Below are 22,147 nucleotides of genomic sequence, written 5' to 3'. Positions count from 1 at the left end.
AGAACTATCCCAACATCCTGTTGTTTCATTTCATAACATTGTAACTATTTTCAAAGTTACACACACACACACACACACACACACGCGCGCGCGCACACACACAGTGGTAATGTGGGCACTCTTGAGCTGCAGTTCTCAGCCTGTGAGTCGAGACCCCTTTGGAGGTCGAATGACCCTTTCACAGGGGTCACCATAAGACCATCATAAAACACAGACGCTTACATTATGATACATAACAATAGCAAAATTACAATTAGGAAGTAGAAACAAAAATAATTTTATGGTGGTGGTGGTGTCAGCACAACATGAGAACTGTTAAAGCGTCACAGTGCTAGGAAGGCTGAGAACCATTGCTCTAGAGCCTTATAATCCAGCCTATTACAGTTTCCAGAATGTGTCCCTTACATTTTCTCCGTTTGAAATTCCCAGAGGCCTGTCATGCCAGGCACATGCCTGACAGCCCAGCCCCAGGTAGGTGGAGACAATAAAATCTGGAGTTCAAGGTTACACAGTGATGTGAGCAGAGCCTGAGCTGGGTGAGGCCCTGTCTCAAAACCTCAAAGGCCAAACCACAGCTTTAGAAGAAGGTTTAAGAGTCCGAGAGTTTTTAAGCAGGAATGGCTGCTGCCTAGTTCTGCACACCTGCTGGATAGATAACGAAGACTAGAAATGCAGTGGCCCTTAGAGAATGCTTCTGCTCTTAGGAGTCTGAAGGCCACCGGAAGGAGTCCCGCCCACCTCTGCCACACCCTTTATAACCATAGTCTCTGCTATCTCTTAATTTCAGTTCTCAGTTCCTGGGAGGGGAAACTCTCCCCTGATTCTATCCTTCCTTATTCCCAGTTAGATTTAGCAGCAATTTTCAAATATGCTCTTCTTAATTAAATGAGGTTCTGTTACAATCTCCTGAACTGCCCAGTGGTTTACCGTGTGCAGTAGGGCCTGGCTTCACACACTCAGTCACATTGTTTCTGTCACACACCTAACATCTGTAACTAGAGATGCCTTTATAAAAACAAACAAACAAACAAACAAACAAAAAGAAAAACAAAATAAACAAAACATAAAGGAAAGACAAACTCCCACATCCGCTGCTGCCTCTAGTTTTCTGTTTGTGAGGCAGTGAGGGCAGTCACAGCCACTGCTACTGCACTCTAGATTATGTCACACTGTGGCTGCTTAGTAAATATTCACAAAACCAAAGGGTAGAAGGGATGTACTAATCCACCTTTTAAATAAACAACCTAAAACCACTTAAAGAGGACATACTGTCTTAGATTTGTTTGTAAGATATAAAACCCCCAAAACTGCAACAGAAAAACCACCAGTTATTCCTGGTTTCCTTGACCACAGTTAGAGTGGTTTGGTGCAGGGGACAGAGGTCAGGGCTAAGAGGCTGACTTTAGGGCTGTCTCAATTCCAGCACAGGTCCTGACTCCCTTCCATTTCACGCTTCTCTGTGTGTGCTGCAGCTGGTGTAGGCTCTCCCATGCTCAGCACATACTCTACCTGCAGACAAGCTCCTTTCTGGAAAGTGGTTCTCCCTACTTCTCTAACCTCGGACCCTGCAACTTCTAGCCTCCCCAGATTATTTTTTAAAATTATCTTTTTAAGGATCAAAGAGATGGTTTAGCATTGGCTTTTCTTCCAGATAACCTAAGTTCAGGTCCCAGCATCCACACCACTTAGCATCTCACAATCTTCTACTTAGGAGATCTGATGCTGTCTTCTGGCCTACATGGACACTGGATGCATAAGGCACAGACATATATGTAGGCAGAACATTAAAACAAAAAACAAAAACAAAAACAAAAACAAAACTCTTATTTTTACCTAGCGCTCACCCATACTAACCACACCTAACAAGATCCACAAAACCCTTTTCCTAACTCCTGGGTCCCAGCCATCATGCTTAACTATCTAATAATTAGCCCAGGGCGTAACAGTTGACTTTCCCTATCAACAAACCACATGCCTTTACCTCCACTGTTGCTCGTAGTAGCTTTAATTATATCCCTAAATGTATGGCCACTGACAATGGTAAGGATCTGTCTACAATGGAGACTTCTGTGCTAGAGCCACACCAGCATTTAAGGTCGGGACAGGCAAACACGCAGCTGCTACAAGGCTACAATGAAAATGGTTCATCAACTGGGCGTCTGTCTGGAAAATGACAACGTGGATGAGATGTCTCCAGCGAGCTTCAGCTACTCATGAACAGCACTGCGAGCCACGCGGACGGCTCACAGAAGAGCAAGGCAATGAGGAACATGATGTGCCAGCTCAGGGTCACAGCCAGGTTTACACTTCACATATGACAGCATTCTAAACTGTGTACAGTAAAACCAAGCTGGAGATGGCTTGGGGGTGGAGTTGGGTGGGCCCTAGTTATACTTACTGAAGGCTTGGGATCAACTCACAGTGCCTACATGGCAGTCCACTACTGTCTGTTACAGCTCCAGTTCTAAGGGCACAATGCCCTCTTCTGGCCTTGGACACACAAAGGGTGCAGACATATATGCAGGGAAAACACTATAACATTAAAACAAGCAAACAAACACTCCTCCAAACAACATCTGGAAACATCTCTCCAAAAGTCATCTGGAAAGGCAGGCACAATGGCAGGCACCTACTGGCCCTGCTCCTTAGGGGCTAAGGCAGGAGGATTGCTTAACCCAGGATTTCAAAACCATACCCTACAACATAGGCGAGACCCATCTCAGAAACAAAGTTCCTGACATACTAAAACCCTGTACTGTGTACGAGGCATGTGTGGCGGGGAACTCCTAGGAGGGACCAGAAAGACTCAGACAGGGCTCCTGACACCTCCCACCATGGCACCGTATCTGCCTGCATCAGCCCTGGCTTCCCCAAGTTCCCAAACCAAAGCTCCCACTGAGCTGAGGAAGACTCACCAGTGTGACCTGTGTGGTCTGGGATCCGAAGCCCACATGTCAGTGAAGGCAGGGACCACTTTTACAGTAGCAAAAGAACATAAAACATCCCACGGACTTATGCAGTTGGCTATTTTAAAGGATATGAACTGGAATATAAGATTGAGCCAAAGTTTTGCTTCCTCTGAATATTTCCCCCAATTTTGCAGTTAACTGAAAAAATTTGAGGGGGTGGGGTGGGGAATGTGTATGTTACTACTAGGAATTGAAACAAGTGTTCTCACTGAGCTGAACCCCAGTCCATTTAAAAGGTTTTACTTTGAGACAGCCTTCTGCTCAGGCTGGTCTAGAACTCACTCTGCATCCCAAATGGGCCTTGAACCTGCTTTCTGCCTGCCTTACCCTCCAAATGCTTGTGTGATGAGGCCCTGCTGGCTCACCCTTTTTTCATGGAATCTTCTATCACACCCTACCCTCTCCTCTGTGCAAAGCAATTTACAGAGAAGTGCATGTAAATGCAGATGCTTGCCCTAGGAGGTCAAGTCCCAGGTGGCTTTAAGAGGAAAAGGAGATGGCCACTGGAGAAGCCCCAGTGGAGATTTCCCACCTACTGTCTCACTTTAACACTAGAGTGTCTCACAGAAGCCCTTGGCACTCCCTGAGCTCGAGACTGGGATAAACAGACTTCTTCCCACCAGCTTCTAGACAGAACCCAGGCTCTGGCAGCACCTTCCATATCTTCTATTCTACCCACACACAGTAACCACCTTCCATCTCCTTTACCCAGCACACTTGACAGAAACTCATTCATCAAACTGTTATGTCTTAATTAACTCCATTCACAAAATGAACTCTACTCCCGAGTAACACGTATGTCCACAGGAGTAACTGAGCCCTTTCAAGCAACAAAGGCAGGCACAGGCAAAGTGGTATGTCCATCATTCGCACCAGGCAAACCACACAAGATAGATAGCACACGAGCTCTCAGCTCCAGTACATCAAGAAGCAGGTGCTGCAGAGAAAGTTAAATGATCTTAGGTTCCCAGGCACATTTGGTCATTGTCCTTTTCCTGTCAGAGAAGGAGCCTCAAAGGGGTGCATTCTTTTCTATGCCAATGACTCCCAAAGTCTAGGGTTGACAGGATGGAACAGGCTGCCAGAAAGATCAAGGTAGGATTAGAAAATGGAGTTAAAGAACTGAGGTTTTAGTCCCTTCTCCAAACTTCAGAAAGAAAGGCCTGAAGGTTGAAGGTTAACTTGCTCACCAATGACCATATAATGCATGATCTCCCTCCATTAAACCCCAGTAAACATCTATCTAAAAATTTACCCCGGGGTTGGAGATTTAGCTCAGTGGTAGAGTGCTTGCTTACCAAGCACAAGGCCCTGGGTTCGGTCCCCAGCTCCAAAGGAAAAAAAAAAAGAAAAAGAAAAAAATTACCCCAATCTCCCCAAGGGACAGAGGTTCAGGGAGCTTCTGGGTAGCCCCACGAAGATCTTTAAGAGCACTGGCTGCTCTGATCTCCAAAGGACCTGGATTTGGTTCCTAGAACTGATATGGTAGTTCAGGAGAGCCAATGTCCTCTTCCGGTTTCCACTTGCAGTGCACAGACACACATGCAAGGAAAACCACACACACACACACACACACACACACACACACACACACACACACAATCAATAAAAAGAGAAGAACTCATCAATGGGGCACTTCTCCATAGGTGATTGGTACACACACAAGAGGGTGGTATACATCAACTTCTTGAGGACAGAAATTCATGTCCTCAGGACCCCTCCAGATGGTTCCTACATACCATTCACCTGCTGCTTGAGTCCTGTAAAATAGCTTGTTAAATATATCAAGTAAATGTGGAGTAGTGTTTGTCAGTCATCCTAGGAAATTAATCAAACTCAATTTGTATGCAGAGTATTGGGTCTGAAAGGGGGGTAGAGGTGGCACACACCTCAGAGTTTAGCCTGTAACCTGCCTCGGTGCTGTCTGTAGTGTCTGAGTGGATTGATTAGTGGATTGATTAGCTTGCTACTACAGAGTGAAATTCTCAGTGAGATGATAGAAGTCTTTCTGTGCTAACTGTGCTGAGTAGAGGAAGAAAGAGGTTTTAATGTTTTAGAGACTGAAGTTAAAAGTATCTCAAGAAAAGAAAGATAAAAAAGGGGTGTGTGTGTGTGTGTGTGTGTGTGTGTGTGTGTGTGTGTGTGTGTGTGTGTAGGGAGGGAAAGGAGAAAGGGAGAGGAGGGAGGAGAGAGAGAGAGCGCTTTTCACTGCAGTGACAAAATACTTGAAACAATTCAGAAAGAAAAAAAAATGTATCCTACCTCGTTTCCAAGGCTTCTGTTCATGTTCTCTGGGCCTGGTGTGGGTCTGTGGTAAGTCATGATAGTGAGGGCAGCCCCGAGTTGCTCACTCCAAAGCAGCCAGAGAATGAAAAGAATGAGAAAATGAAGAGAGGCCCCCAACCCCTGAGCCATTTCTCCAAAGACACACGTCTAGTTGCTCTTAACCACGAACACGCGTCTGGAGCCATCTGAAGTGCCTGCCTTGAAATACTCCACAGATGAGGTCTTCAATAGTTGGAAACATACATGAACTTCTTGAGGAACCATTTTACACAGGCAATAATAGGAAGTCAAGGTCCATTTTTCCACCCCAAACTAAAGGCAGCCTACCATCGACCCTTGAGTCTGCATGAAGGACATCTGAGAACACAAAGGAAGAAGCATGACGGAAAGACAACGACATGGGAAGCTCAACTTACAGCTGCATCTCTTGACATCCTATAACCCCAGTATCTACTTCTAACTCAAGTGCAGACTGCTGTAACTAAATCCCATGTAGAGCCACACAAATCCACCTCAGATACACTGCAACTTAACACATTATCGGGGGAGTTTAACAGAACGCTCTGTTATAAATGAGCTGAGCCAAGGTTGTTTCTGTGAGTTTCAGCCCAACCTAGGTTCCTGTACAGTGAGACCCTGTCTCAACACATACAAATGAATGAACCAGCCAGATAAGCCATGTCTGCACATCACAGCACTTACATGGCTGAGGCCAAAATAAGAGGAAGAGAAAGAGAAGAAAATTGAGCAACACTGTACACAGTTTTAAAATGAGTGATTGAGGGCTGCAGAGATGACTCGTTGGCTAAGAGTACGTAGCACTCTGCAGAGAAACAGAGTTTGGCTCCCTGTACCCAGGTCAGGTGGCTCACAGCCTCTTTTAACTCCAGACTGAGGGTCCTGTGCCCTCTATTACACATCATCTTCTACATGTGTGGGCACCTACACACGTGTGCACAAGTCATTACAAATAATGTGAATTGGGTTGGAGATGGAGTGGAGAGCCTTGAGTATGTTTATTGTGCAAGTTCACTGACGACCTACACCCAGAGTCTAGAGAATCTGATCTTCCATTGACCATAGTAAGAGAGTCCTCGTGGACCTGTACTTTGTGGGTTTAAATAGTAAGCAGGGAAACTAAGCTGGAAATTCAACTTTGAACTCTCTTTTTTTCAACAGCTACGCAAAAAACTCTGCCACAATAAAGCTCCTGGTCACATGTGCTGTGCTCAGCAACGTCATGGTGGAAACAACACACCAGGTGTCAAAGCTTTAGATGGCAGCGGGAACACAGACCGAGTTTGCTCTCTGGCCCCACAAAACAATAAAACGTTTGTCTGTTCAGTGGTGGTTCGTGCCTATAATCCCCAAACAGGGCAGTCTAAACAGCATTATAAGTGTGAAGCCAATTCTGTTTAATGAAAAAAATTTAAATTGAAGTCATGTTGAATTTATCTAGAAGCACCGCCAACCACCATGTTGCTTATCCATCCGGGATTTTGGTGGTGGTTGTTTTTAAATAACACCTCGCTATCGTGCAGCCCATATCGCCTCCACCCCTGCCATGGTCTCCTGGGTGCTGAGACGGTATCTTCCCTGGTTCCCTCATCCTTAGAAATGCCTTTGTTTAATAGGTTTTGTTACTGTTTTTAAGCAAAGGCCTCATATACCACTTATCACACCCACTTCAAGGATCTCATCCTTCCTATTGCCGCCTTAGACAACGGTTTAAATCTCTGTTACATTCTACTGGCCCTTGTGGGTTCTCACTATTTCAACCACAGCAATTTCCCCATGTCTCCACAGTTCCGTTTACAGTCTCTGGGTTTTCTATATAGTTAAACAAATTACAGTCTCAAGTCTGTCTTTCTTTCTGTTCTCTGTGTTATCTCACACACACACTTTTCACCTAGTTATGTAGAAATTGGGGTGCAATGAGATTGACCATCCTTATTTGAATCCTCATCTTCAAGGAGCAGCTTTTCCCATAACTATGATATTAGTGTTTTGGGCAGTTACGGGTTTCAGATTAAGGGAATGAATGCCCCACTACTCCTAGAACCACAAGTTATCACTACTAAGAATGACAAGTAAGCTCTGCACAGAGTATGAAACGCAGCAAACTGCATTTGAGCTTAGGGTTAGGGATTAGGGTTAAGGTGAATGTCTGTGACATCAACACTGGGGAAGCAGAGGCAGGATGATCAGGAGGTCAGGACTGTGGTGGTTTATACTGGCTGTCAGTCAACAGAGCAACAATCACCTAGGAATTAAGTCTCTGAGTATGCCTATGCCTAGATTAACCAAGGTGGAAGACTCACTTTCCTGTGGGTGCAACATGCCTTGGAATGTGGTCACCAGAATTCACTTCTCTGCTTCCTGACAGTATCTGCCTCATGCTCTTCCATTATAACTTCACTGCTATGAAATTCTATAACCCATGGGCTGGCAAGATGGCTCAGCAGTTAAGAGCACTGACTGCTCTTCCAGAGGTCCTGAGTTCAAATCCCAGCAACCACATGGTGGCTCACAACCATCTGATGTGTCTGCTGACCCCTTCTGGTATGTCTGAAGACAGCTACAGTGTCCTCATATATAATACATACATACATACATACATACATACATACATACATACATACACACACACACACACATCTTTAAGAAAGAAAGAAAAAGGAAGGAAGAAATTTTATATTCTTGAGTTATGAATCAAAATAAACACTTCCTGCCTTAAAGCTGCTTCTACTGCAGCCAGGTGGTGGCAGCGCATGCTTTTGATTCCAGCACTCGGGGAACAGAGGCAGGAAGACATTTCTGAGTTCTAGACCAGCCTGGTTTACAGAGGAAGTACCAGGACAGCTGGCTATACAGAGAGACCCTGTCTTGGGAGGGAGTGGGGGTGCTTTTATCAGATATTTTGTCAAAGCAAGACAAGGAGCTAATAGGAAAGGCCAGCTTTGACCACACAGCAAGTCTGAACCAGAATCAGCTACAGAGACCCTGTGACAAGCAAACAACCCCACAGATAAACAATAAAACACTCCCAAACACAGACTCTCACCCCACACGCTCCTTCACAGGTGGTTAAAACACTTGCTGCATGGCCACGAGGACAGAGTTCAGATCCTAGCAACCAAGGTGGGCACTTAATGAACACATGTAACCCTAACTCCGAGGCGAGGGGAGACACGACTATCACTGGAGTTTTCTGGCTTCTAGACTACCTGAGAAAATGAGAGCTCCACGTTCAGGGAGAGACCTTGCCTCAAGAGAACAGAAGAGGGACAGAGCACACCGAACCCTCCCTGCTGGCTTCTATATGTGCAGGTATTGGTGGATGTCTATATGTAAGTGAGGGCTGGCACAAATTAGGTCAGGGCCCGTGACTGGACAGTAAAAAGTAAGGTGGGGCAAAGCTTTTGTAAGGTGGGAGAGAAGGGGAAGGAGAGGAGAATCAAGATGGAAATGGGAGGACGACCCAGATCCTGGAGGTCTGGAATGGCCCTAGGTAGTTATGTACATTTCTTAAGGGATGGATTCATAGTAAATCTATCTTATCTAGGCAGACGGTTTACATCCTTATCATTTGGTTGTGAGCTTACAGTTTAGATGTACTGTGGACTGAGAATTTAACATATCAATCTTATTGATAAATTACAGTTTATTGAGTCCTGATTTCCCCATGGAAGTTGGGACTGTGGTTAGAGTCCACGACAGGGAGCTGTGATAGGTCAGCCCCATGCTGGACTTCTAAAATCCATCAGGATTTTACCGGGTAGCTGGAACCAGAGAGTTCGTGGTTACTAGAGAGCAGCCGGGAGAGATACTAATTAGAGATAAATTATGGTTGGCTCCATATGGCCCTCCAGTGCTGGAACGAACTCTAGGGACCAGTGTGGCAAGGTGCCACACTGGAACGGCCTGCTGGACCGCCTGGGTCTGAGAGTACTTGGGAGCAGGGTGAAGGTGCTGAGATAAAGATACCACACAGTGCCATGTGGCCTATAAGTGCTGGTGCTACCCACAGGATAAAAGGTTCAGCCACTTTTTAACATTTACCATAACATGCAGGTGCTGGTCCAGGTAACCCGTGTGCATACACTCAGGCAGGCAGACCCGTGTGCACACATGCGCACACACGCACACTCACTCTTTTACATACATAAATGAATTAATCTAAAGAAAAAGGCCATTGAGACGGCTCAGCAATATAAAGGTATTTTCTGACTTGCACACGCACAGGCGTGCTCACACACAGTGACTGAGTGAATGAATGACTGAGAGAACATGGAGGGAAGTATTCTCAGGAATGGTCTGGGTGAAAAGCCTTTCTCTCCCATAGCCCCAAGCAAGTAGAAGGAATCTAAACAGTTGAGAGCAGAATTACACAGGGCTTAGACGGACATTTTACATCATTCTATTACATCTACAAAGACGTTTGTACATGTGTGAAAACCAAGAAATGGTTGCAAGCTAGAGCAGTTGACATTTCCACTCCACTTGTTCAACTAGTCTTTAAAAAACTAAGAGGTCCTGACTATATATTGGAGAAGAACATTTCATTTCAGGCAATAATCAGACGCACAGGTTTTTGGGAGAAGTGGTGAGAAGAACTAGCCTCACATATTTTCCAAAGCCCCATCAGAACCACAAATTTAAAAACAAAAGCCCTGGGGCTGGAGAAATGGCTCAGTGGTTAAGAGCACTGACTGCTCTTCCAGAGGTCCTGGGTTCAATTCCCAGCAACCACATGGTGGCTCACACCATCTGTAATGGGATCTGATGTCCTTTTCTGGTGTGTCTGAAGACAGCTGCAGTGTACTCATATAAATAAAAATAAATAAATCTGTTTAAAAAAAAACAAAAACAAAAAACAAAAGCCCAGTGCATGGACTTAATCCCAGCACTCAAGAGGCAGAGGCAGGCACATCTCTGAGTGAGTTCTAGGACAGTCAGGACTGTACAGAGAAACCGTCTTAGAAAAAACCAAACAGAACAACAACATCCCAAACCTCCACCCCAAACTCTCTATCGTCCAAACACGCTCTGGCCAGAGCAGGCAGCTAATGCATGCAGCGGCAATCAGCCGGCACCACAGAGTGTGGGCTGCAGGTCCCGTCACCCTGGGGAAACTGAGGACACCCTATTTGGCACAGCCTCCTCCTGTGGCCAATTCCTGTTGGTGACTTGGATCTTTCATAGACTTGGGCAGCACTCGCCATTACAGAATTCTGTCTTCATACAACTCAGTTCTGACAGGCTAGTCTGGAAGGAAGTGGGGTTACCATTTCACCAAGAGAGGAGACCCAGGGAGCTGGAGAGATGGCTCAGTGGTTAAGAGCACTGGCTGCTCTTCCAGAGGTCCTGAGTTCAATTCCCAGCAACCACACGGTGGCTCACAACCATCTGTAATGGGATCCGATGCCCTCTTCTGGTGTGCATGAAGACAGCAACAGTAATATTCATATACATTAAATAAATAGATAAATCTTAAATAAAACAAGAGAGAGACTGAGACTACAACAGGAATCAAGCACATTTTTATCAATGCCCTCTGGGGTTTCCAGATCACTCTGACACAAACAGATTACACCGACAGACACACGAGACTGCATGCCTGTGTGCTGGCCAAAGAATCCTACTATAAGTCAGGAATTTCAGGAGTAAAATCTCATTTTTGTTCTATGAAAAGTAAACACTGCCTGAGAAGCAGTAAGCACCAAGCACTGAGGCTGCATGGTGCAGGGCCCCCTAAGACTCGCCAGATGCAGACTTGGATGTCCCAGCGCTCACATCGAGTATCCTGCATCTTAGCCTCATCCGCCAGTGAGTTGGGAGGAATGGGAAAATGCTGTCTGAAGGGTTCTCTGTTGCTAGGATGAAAAGAGCTATAAGTATGAGGTCAAAGCAATATTTAAAAAAAAAAACATTCTAAAGCTTCAACCACCTCTTTCTTTTGAAATGGAGAGCCACAGAAGATCAAAGGAGACCGTTGTTTGCTCACTGCTGTTTTGGGAGCCTCCTCCCTGCACCAGGCAGAGTCCCAGAGGTTAGACAGCATGATTTTAAACTTAACAGAATCTCAAGACAAGCTGGACAGCCTCACATGGAGGGCTATACCAATAATCCTAGCACGAATGAAGCAGGAAAATAAGAGTTAGAGGCCAGCCTAGGCCAAACAGCCAGAGTGTGCCACAACTTTAAAAAGAATCAGAAAGAGCGTGTTGTACGGCGGTTTCCTGGAACACCTGAGCAAAGGCAACAGAGGGAACCGACAGAGCTTCCACACAGTCCATCCCCTCCTGCACTCAAAAGCACAAGGCTGGCGGATGAGGAAAACATCACGTTGCGAAGACATGCTTCTCCTTGCTTCCTCTGCCAGGCACAAGGAGTCCACGAGGCCTCAGCAGCTTGCACAACACCATGCTTAACCTTGGCTCAGTCAGCCTCCTCAGCCATGAGGAGCAGGCGGGGCAAGGGGAGCAGGGTTAAACTTACTGGAAACAAACTTAATCAAAGCCCAGCAGTAACAAAGGGCACCGGAGACATTTCTACTGTATCGCATCCCACAGCCTGGCCACGAGCCCGGAATTTTCATTACAATTTTTCAAAGGGAGGGAGAAAAGGAGGAAAAAAATGTTTCACAAAAGCCCTATCAAAGCCCCAACCCAGGATGCCCTGCCACACAACCAAATATCTATGAGAGGCTAGCTTTTCAGGGAGTCAAAACCCAGCATGTGGAACCTGGCAGGCCTTTTATATGGTGGGAGGGGTCCTTAAAACCACTACTGTTCTGCACTGAAGTCTCCAAGTTTCACAGATCATTAAAGGTTTCTGAACCACAGAGAAAGGAGGGCAGAGTTAAGGAAATAAATCAAAAGTTCCTCTGGGATGCACAAATGCCTACTTGGAACAGGCTTTTAGCACGAACACCCTCACACTAACAACAGGAAGGACTTTTCAAAATAAAAGCAGAGAAGAGATTTGCTCTTGTTATAAGCAATACACTTTTGGTTTAAAGGTTACATGTGCTGGAATAAACTGTGGAAGAAAGCAGGTGAACAAAAAGCCAGAAGAGCATTGTTTTGGGGGCCCCCAAAAAGTTAAGAAGCCCCGTGCTGATCAGGGGTAGGTAGGCTGACAGAGAGGACCAGGGGACTCTCTCCTCGTCATCCTGCCCTAAAATAGTTTCCCACTAATCAGAAAGAAGTCTCTTGTCTTTCTCGTGAGCCACATACAAGTGGAGACATGGGCGAGGACCTCCCTCCCATTTCTTAGGTTAGTCCCACCAAGTTCAAAACCCAGAGAAGGAGCACAGGAGGTGGCCGGGAGCTGTGCGGCTTCCCTGAGTCTGGGTCGTCTTCAGCTCTCTGGCAGATAGATAGAAGCCCCTCTGTTAACTTAAGACCAGAATATTGACCTGCTCAAAGCACCTCACTAGCATGCTTCCCAAAAAGAACCAAATCCTGATATTGGGAACCATCAACAACATACCAAGGCAACTGGATATGTGTCTATCTTAGGCCTCTCAAATACTCAAACATGCAAAAGTCACCATTCTTAACACACCCACTCCCAATGCAACCTTACAACATATGGAACAAAGAGTCAACTGCAATAGCCAGAACTACGTAACTAAAGTGTCCCTGAAGAAAGTCTTCATTTGAACGTTGTTCAGAACCTCAGTGGTTTTCCATTCACACTGCAAACAGAGGATAAAAAATTCCAGAGACCGTTTGCAAGATAATAAAGTAGCATGTGATGGTGACTCACTAACAGATGAAGAGAAGAAACCCAACGACAGCCAGGAGGCTTAGAACCCCACACACCTCCACGGAGAGTGTGCCCTTGCTCAGGCGCTTGTATGGTAAGCAGGACTAGGCTATCGGCTCAGTCGGCAGCTGATCAGCATAATAAACTCACTGAGAAAAACAAAGCATGGTTTTCAATCCTAATCTAGCACACAGCCGCTTCTGTGCAAACACTGAAATAGGAAGGCCCTCTATGGTACAGTGAGCCCAGGCACTAGTCTTACGCTGGGGCACATAAGTTAAAGGTTCTTTGCCTACTCTACAATGTGGATGGTGTTGATGTCTAGGTTTTCAAGTCTTAAAAACAGCAGCTAAAGGGGTTAGGGATTTAGCTCAGTGGTAGAGCACTTGCCTAGCAAGCACAAGGCTCTGGGTTCAGTCCCCAGCTCTGGGGGGGAAAAAAAAAAAACAGCAGCTAAACATGTACTTCCTTCCGAGAGCTTCGGACCAGACCCTCATGCTGATACAGGCGCAGTGCATATAAATACTTATGTGCGAACAGTGGAAATCCGTAAGAAGAATAAGTCTTAAGACTGGCGTTTATCTAGATTTTTCATTTAAAATAAAAATAAAATTAAAGGATACAATTCTGCGGGGACAGATAAGTTGATTGTGAAGACAGTATGGAAGGCTCCAGAAGCCTTGTGGTTCGAGTAAGTCAGCAGGTGGGTGTTTTCAAGACAGCTCAGCAAGGAGCTCCATGAATCAGGTAGGCTCGCTCTCTCCTCCACTCACAAAGCACAGACCAAAAGCTCCCTTGAACTCCAAACTTTGCCAGCCGTACTAATACATACATCTCAAAGGCCAATCCTCAGAAATTATAATCCCACAATTCAGATGGACTCAAGACATACATTTCCAAAGTCAAAGAGAAAAACACAAACCAAAACAAAGGAAAAGGTCAGAGTAGTGAAACTTTAACTAAAAACTTAACATTCCAGGGAGGAGTGTTGCTCAGTGGTTAAGTCCATGTCTAGTTCCCTGCGAGGACCTGGGTTCTGTATTTAGCACTGACAGAATAAAACAACTACCACAAGCAGACATTTAAGCAGGATCTGGGAAGATGGCTAAGTGGTTGAAGTAACAACCATGCAAGTACCAGGAGCTTGGTTAAAAACCTCCTAACCGGGGGTTGGGGATTTAGCTCAGTGGTAGAGCGCTTGCCTAGGAAGCGCAAGGCCCTGGGTTCGGTCCCCAGCTCCGGAAAAAAAAAAAAAAAAAACCTCCTAACCTAGCCAGGTGAGGGCGCACACCTTCAGTCGTAGCACTGGGGAAGCAGAAGCAGGTGGATCTCTGTGAGTTCCAGGCCAGCCTGGTCAATAGAGCATGTCCAGGGCTGGTAACACTGGTTACACTGAGGAATCTGTCCCGAAAAAACCAACCAACCAACCAACCAACCAATCAACCAATCAAACAGACATATGGATAGATAGATAAATCCTATCTCAATAAAAGGCAGATAGACAGACATCCCCTAAACCATGTACAGCAGATTCCTAGGAAGTTCACAGGCTTGCTAGCCTGGCTCTCACACAAGAGACCTTGTCTTAAAAACAAGATAGGGTTTGGGGACAGATAAAAGTTGTTCTCTGGGCTGGAGAGATGGCTCAGTGGTTAAGAGCGATGACTACTCTTCCAGAGGTCCTGAGTTCAATTCCCAGCAACCACATGGTGGTTCACAACCATCTGTAAAGAGATCCGATGCCCTCTTCTGGTGTGTCTGAAGACAGCTACAGTGTACTCGTATATAATAATAAATAAATCTTTAAAAAAAAAAAAAGTTGTTCTCTGACTGCCATGTGTGCACCCTGGCTTGTATGCATGGTGACTATACACACACACACACACACACACACACACACACACACACACACACACACACACAGAGTGAAAAATAAACCAGCCAGTGGTGGTAGTGAGCCTTTAATCATGGCCCTTGAAGGAAAAGGAAGATGGATTTCTGTGAGTTCAAAGCCAGTCTACAAACAGTAGGACTACACAAGAAAAATCCTGTCTCGAAAGAAAGGGAAGGAAGGAAGGGAGGGAGGGAAGGAGGGAGGGGAAAGGGAAGGGAGGGGAAGAGGAGAGGAGGGTAGGGTAGGGTAGGGTAAGAGCTGGAGATTGGCTCAGTGGTTAAGAGCACTGATTGCTCTTTCAGAGGTTCTGAGTTCAATTCCCAGCAACCATCTGGGATCTGGTGCTCTCTTCTGGTGTGTCTGTAGACAGGTACTGTGTGCTCTATACATTAAATAAATAAATCTTTTATTTTTAAAGTCCATTATAAACACAGTTTCTACAAAGAATGCACTGCATAAAGACAGAGCTCTCTGGTCAGTTGTCAGTTTGCATGTGTAGGATAAGTTCACGAACAGGCATAGGACACACGTTAAAAAGAGCAAAGGGCCAAGACTTCAGCTTTAAAAACTGCCTTCTTTCCAACACTGACACCAAGTTTCCTCCACAAAAACCACACACCTGCTGAATTCACATAAGGGAAACAGTCACACCCTCTTAGATTACTGCAGCTAAAACAGTGCCTCTTGGCATGGTGCCCTACACCTGCAATCCCAGGAGTCCAGCAGCAAGACAATCTCTAGGTTCAAGGCCAGCCTGGCTATAAAAAAACCTGACTCAACTAAACAAAAACAAAATAGTCAAATAGCAGACAGGCCCTGGCTACACTGAGGTAGACAGCATTCGCCTGGGAGCCGCCACAGTGAGGCAGCACCACAGCAGCCAGCATCCTTGCTGCCTAGATGCCAAGCCTAGGCTGGGAGACTTCAGACAGCACCTAGAGCTAAGCTGTGCAGAAAACAGTGGTCAGGTCTTACGGCTCTCCATTTTGCCTGCTAACTAATGCCTCAAATCCACTCACATTGCTTCCCAGGCTGGCTGGCTATGCCAGTAAAGAAAGCGATATTTGAAGGCTTCTGTATATTTGTTTGTTTTTTAGTCTTTGAGTCAGACACCTGCCTCTTAAGTGCTGGGATTAACCCATCAACACCTAGTGAATAAGATTTTTAAAATATAAAATAAGGTGTTACAACTATGCTTCTTTCTCTTTCCATATTTAATTTTACTTGTGTGCTTGAGAGCGCCTTCAGAGACCTTAAGAAGTCAGACCCTTGAGTCAGAGTTACAGGTGGTTGTGAACCAACCCACCTGGGTGCTAAGAAAGGAAATTAGGTTCTCTAGAAGAGCACCAAGTGCTTCTGACCACCAGCCATCTTCCCAGACCCACAACTGTATTTCTAAGAAAAGAAAATGAAGTGAGAGTTGGAGGGGGGAAAGTTATATATTAAGAAACTCTATTGGGCTGGAGAGATGGCTCAGTGGTTAAGAGCACTGACTGCTCTTCCAGAGGTCCTGAGTTCAATTCCCAGCAACCACATGGTGGCTCACAACCGTCTGTAATGGGATCGGATGCCCCCTTCTGGTGTGTCTGAAGACAGTGTACTCACATACATTAAATAAATAAATAAATAAATAAATAAATAAATAAATAAATAAATCTATCTATTTTAAAAACAAAGAAAAACAAAAGAAATTCTATGATTCCTCAAAGAGATGGCGTGGTGGTTACAGCATTGGCTGATCTTCCAAGGGACCCAAACTCAAAAGGCTGCTCACAACCAACTGCTATTCAGATTCAAGCCTTGTCCACAGAGAAAGTTCCAGGACATCCAGTATTACACAGAAACCTTATCTCAACCCCCGCCCCCCCAAAAGCACTGGCTGCTCTTCTAGAAGACGTGGGTTTAATTTTCAGCACCACAAGGTGGCTCACAACTCTAAGTAACTCCAGTCCCCAGAGGCTCTGACTCCGCCTTCTGACCTCCACCAGCACTGCATACACATGGCACACAGACATGCATGCAGACAAAACATTCGCATAAATAAATGTTAGAAAAGGATGAATATACTTTGGAGGGTTAGGATTTTGAGGCTGTGTAAGCAGTTCCTAAACTTTACTGAAGAACTACGATTTCACTTAAACCTCTATTTTAACAACAAACTAGCCATCTTGGTTCACCAGGCAGAGACAGGGAGCTGAGAGCCTGCGTTGTCCACTCTGCTGTGAGCAGCTGGCAATGTTCAGTATCTGCACTGGGGGACACGGGAAAAGCAGAGAAGCTTCTCAAGTGTTGCTCTGTAGCTGCCCCACAGCTGCCTGTCCTCAGAGTATCAACCCAATCTGGAAGCCCATCCCGTGCTCTCTTATGTAAGATTAGGCGTTATAATTGTTTACCTAAGGTTATAATCTGAAACTAAACAAAGCCTCCTGCTGACACTGGAGTCATCTTGATCTCTTAATGCTAACAGAGCTTAGATGACTCATTCTTCCATCTGGGACGACATGCTGACACACGCCACTCGGTCATGGGATGGGATTCACTTGCCCCCAGAAACATGACCGATTTTCATGCTATCTAAGCATGTTAAAATTTAAAACTTCCATCCAAAACTTCCCATCCCATCACACAAAGTTAATAAAATCTAGCTGTCCCTTCTCTGGGCAACCCAAAGCCTGTGAGCTTTAATTTTGGCCCAGGTGCCCCTGCACTAAATCATACAACCTTCTGTGCACACTCATCCCTAATGGTCCTATGCTACAACTGTCCCTTCTTTGCCACCTTCACCCGTGATGCAGAATGTCTCTCACTGAGACCGGAATGAGCGTGTGCTCTGATGGTAATATTTGGACACTTCTACCTGCACTTACAAGTAACAAGAGTTTAATCTTTCCTGAAGTAGTTGTTAGAAACTAAAACTGAGGAGGGGATCCAAGACATCCAAGACCAGTGCCTCCCTGCCTCCCCTCTCTACAGGATGCCTCGTTAGGAAACCGAACTGTCTACTCGATAATCTGCGCTGCATCTGAGCGGAGTCACTCACTATCCCACGTCTAGGAGGGTGGTGCTCCTGCCCACAAGCCACTGCTGCCAACAGCAGGCAGAGCTACACACAAACCCTCAGAGGGCAATCTCCCAGGAACCACTCTTCTGTCCAAATAACGCACCCGTGTTTGCAGAGCGAAGAGAGACCATCCTTATATTTTGAGTGTAATCATCCTGAGATTTTATAAGAAATGGCAATGTATATGGGAAAATTATCTTGGGATCTATCTGTGCTGTAGGATCTGAGTCTGTCAGGCCTATTTATTTCTAACATCCAAGGCCAGGCCCATGTGACTCATCTACCCAATAGCAGAGCAACAGCACTTGGAATCTCCGAGAGACCTGGCCTGGAGGACAACAAATTACAGAACGTCTGGGAGGGAGACCCTGTGTGGGGCAGAGGGGCTAGCCCTGCCTTCTCAGGAGTGCAGGACACTTGGCAGTGTTTACACAGATGCGCTACACCCAGACCCCAGTGTAAACTGTTGAGAGCTCTGCAGTGGGCAGCCTCAGTCACTCTGAGACACTGCTCAATCCTAGCTTATCCACCAATCATACATTTTATACATGTGATAAAGAGAGGCAAATGGGGAAAGAGGAAGGAAGAACTGGGTATGTGCACAGCTGTAATTCTAAAAAGATCTGACTTGTCCTAATACCCACTCAACTATAAACAGTTGACTTCCTTAGTCACAGCCTCTATTCCCACTTCAGTGGGCAGCAGCACTCGGAGGAGAGCCAGGCCTCGTGCCTGATAACAAACGCCAGAAGCCAGTGCTCAGAAAGCTGATGTCCACCCACACAGGCGCTTCCTTCAGAGGCCAAGGCCTGCAGGGAACAGGAGGATTGCAATTCCTGCAGTGTCCTCCAAAAGCTTGGAGATCTGCTTCCACCCAGGAACTCCTGCAGGTCCTCCCTCTCTTCCACCTTCCCTGAGTAACTCAAGAGAAAGGGCAGGTGACCGAGGAAAACGGTCCCAGAGTAGAGCCACCGTGTGCAGGGCTGGGCTCAGCAGTAAAACGCTTTTCTAGCTTGTCGAGTCCAGGGTTTGATCCTTAGCAAGCAAGCACATGTGCACACAAAGACTTGTTCCCAACAGAAGGTAATAGGTTGGGAAGAGAAATCATTTTATATATTCTTTACAGATATTACCTTTTGAAAATGGTCCCACATGTTTAAGAGCTTAGAGTTATCACATGGTCTCACAGGAATGAAAAAGCAAAAGGACCCAATAACCTGCCTGAAGCCCACAGCATGAGTGGCAGAGACAACAGTAGTCCAGTGTACCAACAGTTAACAGTACTCTAGAGCCCTCTCTTTTTTTCTTTAAAGGTTTTTCTTTTTTTAATTATCTTTATTAGCTAGGCAGTGGTGGCACACTAGGCAGAGGCAGGAGGATCTCGGTTAGTTTGAGGGTATTCTGGTCTACAGAGTGAGTTCCAGGACAGCCAGAGTTACACAGAAAAATCTATCTCAAACAGAACAACATCCTGCACCAGTAAAACAACAACAACAAAAAAACCAACCAACCAACCAGACAAAAACCCTCCCTCTACATACCCCCCCCTCTCTCTCTCTCTGTGTGTGTGTGTGTGTGTGTGTGTGTGTGTGTGTGTGTGTGTGTAAAACATTTATGGGGCTCAAGAAGTGGCTTGGAGATTAAGAGCACTTGCTGCTTTTGCAGAGAACATGGTTTGGTTCCCAGTACCTACATGGTGGTTCATAACTGTATGTAATTCTAGTTCCAGGAGAGCAAATGCTCTCTTCTGTATCAGACATCCATATGGTGCACAGACATACATTCATGCAAAACACTCATACATATAAAACAATCTTTAAAAATACTGATTTTGAGGCTAGAGAGATGGCTCAGCAGTTTAGATCGCTTACTGTTTTTCCAGAGGACCCAGGGCCAATTTCTAGCAACCACATTGTAGCTCACAACCATCTGCAACTGTAATTCTGGTTCTAGAGGACTCACAAACACCCTCTCTTCTGATCTCCCCAGGCAAGACAGTCATATACATACAATAAAGTTTTTAAAAATCTTGATTTATTTATTTAATTTATATGGCTGTATGCCATATGTGTTCAGAGGTCTGAAGAGAGTGCTGGACTCCTGAGCTACAGTGGCAAGGGGCTTAGATGCCTGGTGTGGGTGCTGTCCAGCGACTCTGCTCCTCTGCAGGGGCAGCACACATTCTTAAGCTATGCACCATCTCCCCAGGGTCTCCCAGGCTGACACCCAACTTTAACCTGTCAAAATGTGATTTGAACTTCCCACAGCACCAAGCTGAAGCAGAAAAAACCTTCAGAGAGATCGGGTGCTATAGTAACTGGCCAGGCCAGCAATAAACACAGGTCTACTGACCCTCCATAACCCAATCAGACAGGCTTCAATGGTAATGCCTTTCTGATGTTTCAAGTCTTCTAGGAATAGCAAAAAAAAAAAAAAAAAAAAAAAAAAAAAAAAAAAAAAAAAAAAAAAAAAAAGCTAATAATTCAACAGAAGAAAATGTGGCAAAGTATCTAGATTATAAGAATTTTCTATAAAGTTTCATAACCATACGATTTTTTAATCAAGGAAGTTCTGGAGCACTGGTACTGCAAAGGTGCTCATCTTCTGCAAGAGAAATGACCTTCACCTCCTGTCTCAGTGCTCTGTAATGATTAGCCTAGCCAAGGTGACAGCTAAGGAAAACACAGGACAGGGGCTCCCCTAGCTGATTAGAACACTTAGCAGACTCACCCAATGACCAACTCCTCCCAAGCAGTCAGAAGGAGTTGGAACTAAGGACACTCAGCAGAAGTGTGCAGAGGTCACCCAGGGCTGCGGACCACTCTGCTTCCTGTATTCCAGTGACAGTGCCCACATGAAATACGGCCCAGCCACGGCAAGGGAGGGGAAGCCTTCCTGGAATGATGGGCAGAAACCTCTTACAGGGCTGCTCACAGCAGGAAAAGGCATCGTTAACTCAATTAGACCATGATGTGGGCAGCCGAGAACAGGTGGGATAAGGAACTGAATTTCTAATTAGGAAACTAGGTAAGTAACACTGATCTAGGTTAAAGGTCAGTCAGGTCTGTCTTCTGCTATTCTGTTGACTAAAACTGTTGTGTCTCCAGCTGCCTAGCAAGCATGAGACCCTGGGCTGATTCCCAGCATCCAAGCCCCACCTCTGTATGAATTTGGTTTAATGCTCAATTGTATGACTTTTCTTTTGTCTTCCTTGCTGCCTTTCTTTCAAAGCATCCAGATAAAATGCTGTCGAGGTTTCTTCTGTCAGACCTTTATGCCTTACAACTTTCGGCAGATAAAGGACAGAGTTTGGCAGGGCTGGAGGGCTGAGGCGACTGCTAAGGCTCAATCCCAGCACCTGTAACAAAAAGATCTGAGCTGCTAGGTTAAGGATGGGTTATCAACTTTAGGACACACCTCACTGACTTTTCCATTCAGCCCAAAGAAGACTGCTACATTTGAGTCAAGTCACTTTCATTTTTTAATGTATGCAACAAACTTAGAAAAAAGAGTCTCTGAAAACTTAAGGAGAGTTTCTACATCACTGCTGCTCTGCTCTCCACACCAAGTCTCTCCAGAACCTGTTCTGGAGAGAGGAAGGAAGAGAGTGTTTCCACAACAGATTCTAATATCCGAAATCTGGGTACTCAAAGGCATATCAGTTATCAGGAAATCAGTAACCACCACACAGAGCAAAATGGCAGATTAACAAAACCCTACCATCACTTTTGTAATGGATATTCTTCATTCACCCTCTCTCGGATTAAATATCAATCATACCCCCTGCCCCAGGTCCGAGGTACTACTGGTCACTGGGTCAGGCTGGAAGCCACCAGCAGGGTGAGGTGGGTGGTCCACTCCCGCCTTCCTGGAGGCAGGCAATTACAGGTAACTGAGCTTGTACCCTTACAGCATCACCTACCAAAGAAGTCTGCTCAGTACACCCTCCCACAAGTTCATCAAAAGCAACCGTCAGCACTTGACCCTCAGCTTTTGAAACAGCAAAGGAATTTTTTAAAGCTCCCATTAAACAACTAATAAAAACCCTTTCCACTACAAAGTGCAAATATTTAAAGCTGGGACAGTAAAGATTTAAAAGAATTTTCTCTAGAGCACAGCAACATTAATTTAAATAAGTGGAGGGGAAATCCCAGCAGAATT

General features: G+C 45.4%; 1 protein-coding gene across 10 annotated transcripts in view; it reads right to left on the bottom strand.

Annotated features, from left to right (window-relative positions):
* The window catches only part of Rere (arginine-glutamic acid dipeptide repeats), a 331,790-nt gene that overhangs the window by 26,586 nt on the left and 283,057 nt on the right, over positions 1-22,147 (bottom strand). The gene's annotated exons all lie outside the window — the stretch shown is intronic.

This window comes from Rattus norvegicus, chromosome 5 (genome assembly GCF_036323735.1).
Source record: "Rattus norvegicus strain BN/NHsdMcwi chromosome 5, GRCr8, whole genome shotgun sequence".
NCBI lineage: Eukaryota > Metazoa > Chordata > Mammalia > Rodentia > Muridae > Rattus > Rattus norvegicus.
The sequence above is the reverse complement of the archived record's forward strand: the minus strand, read 5'-3'. Positions and strand labels throughout refer to the sequence as shown.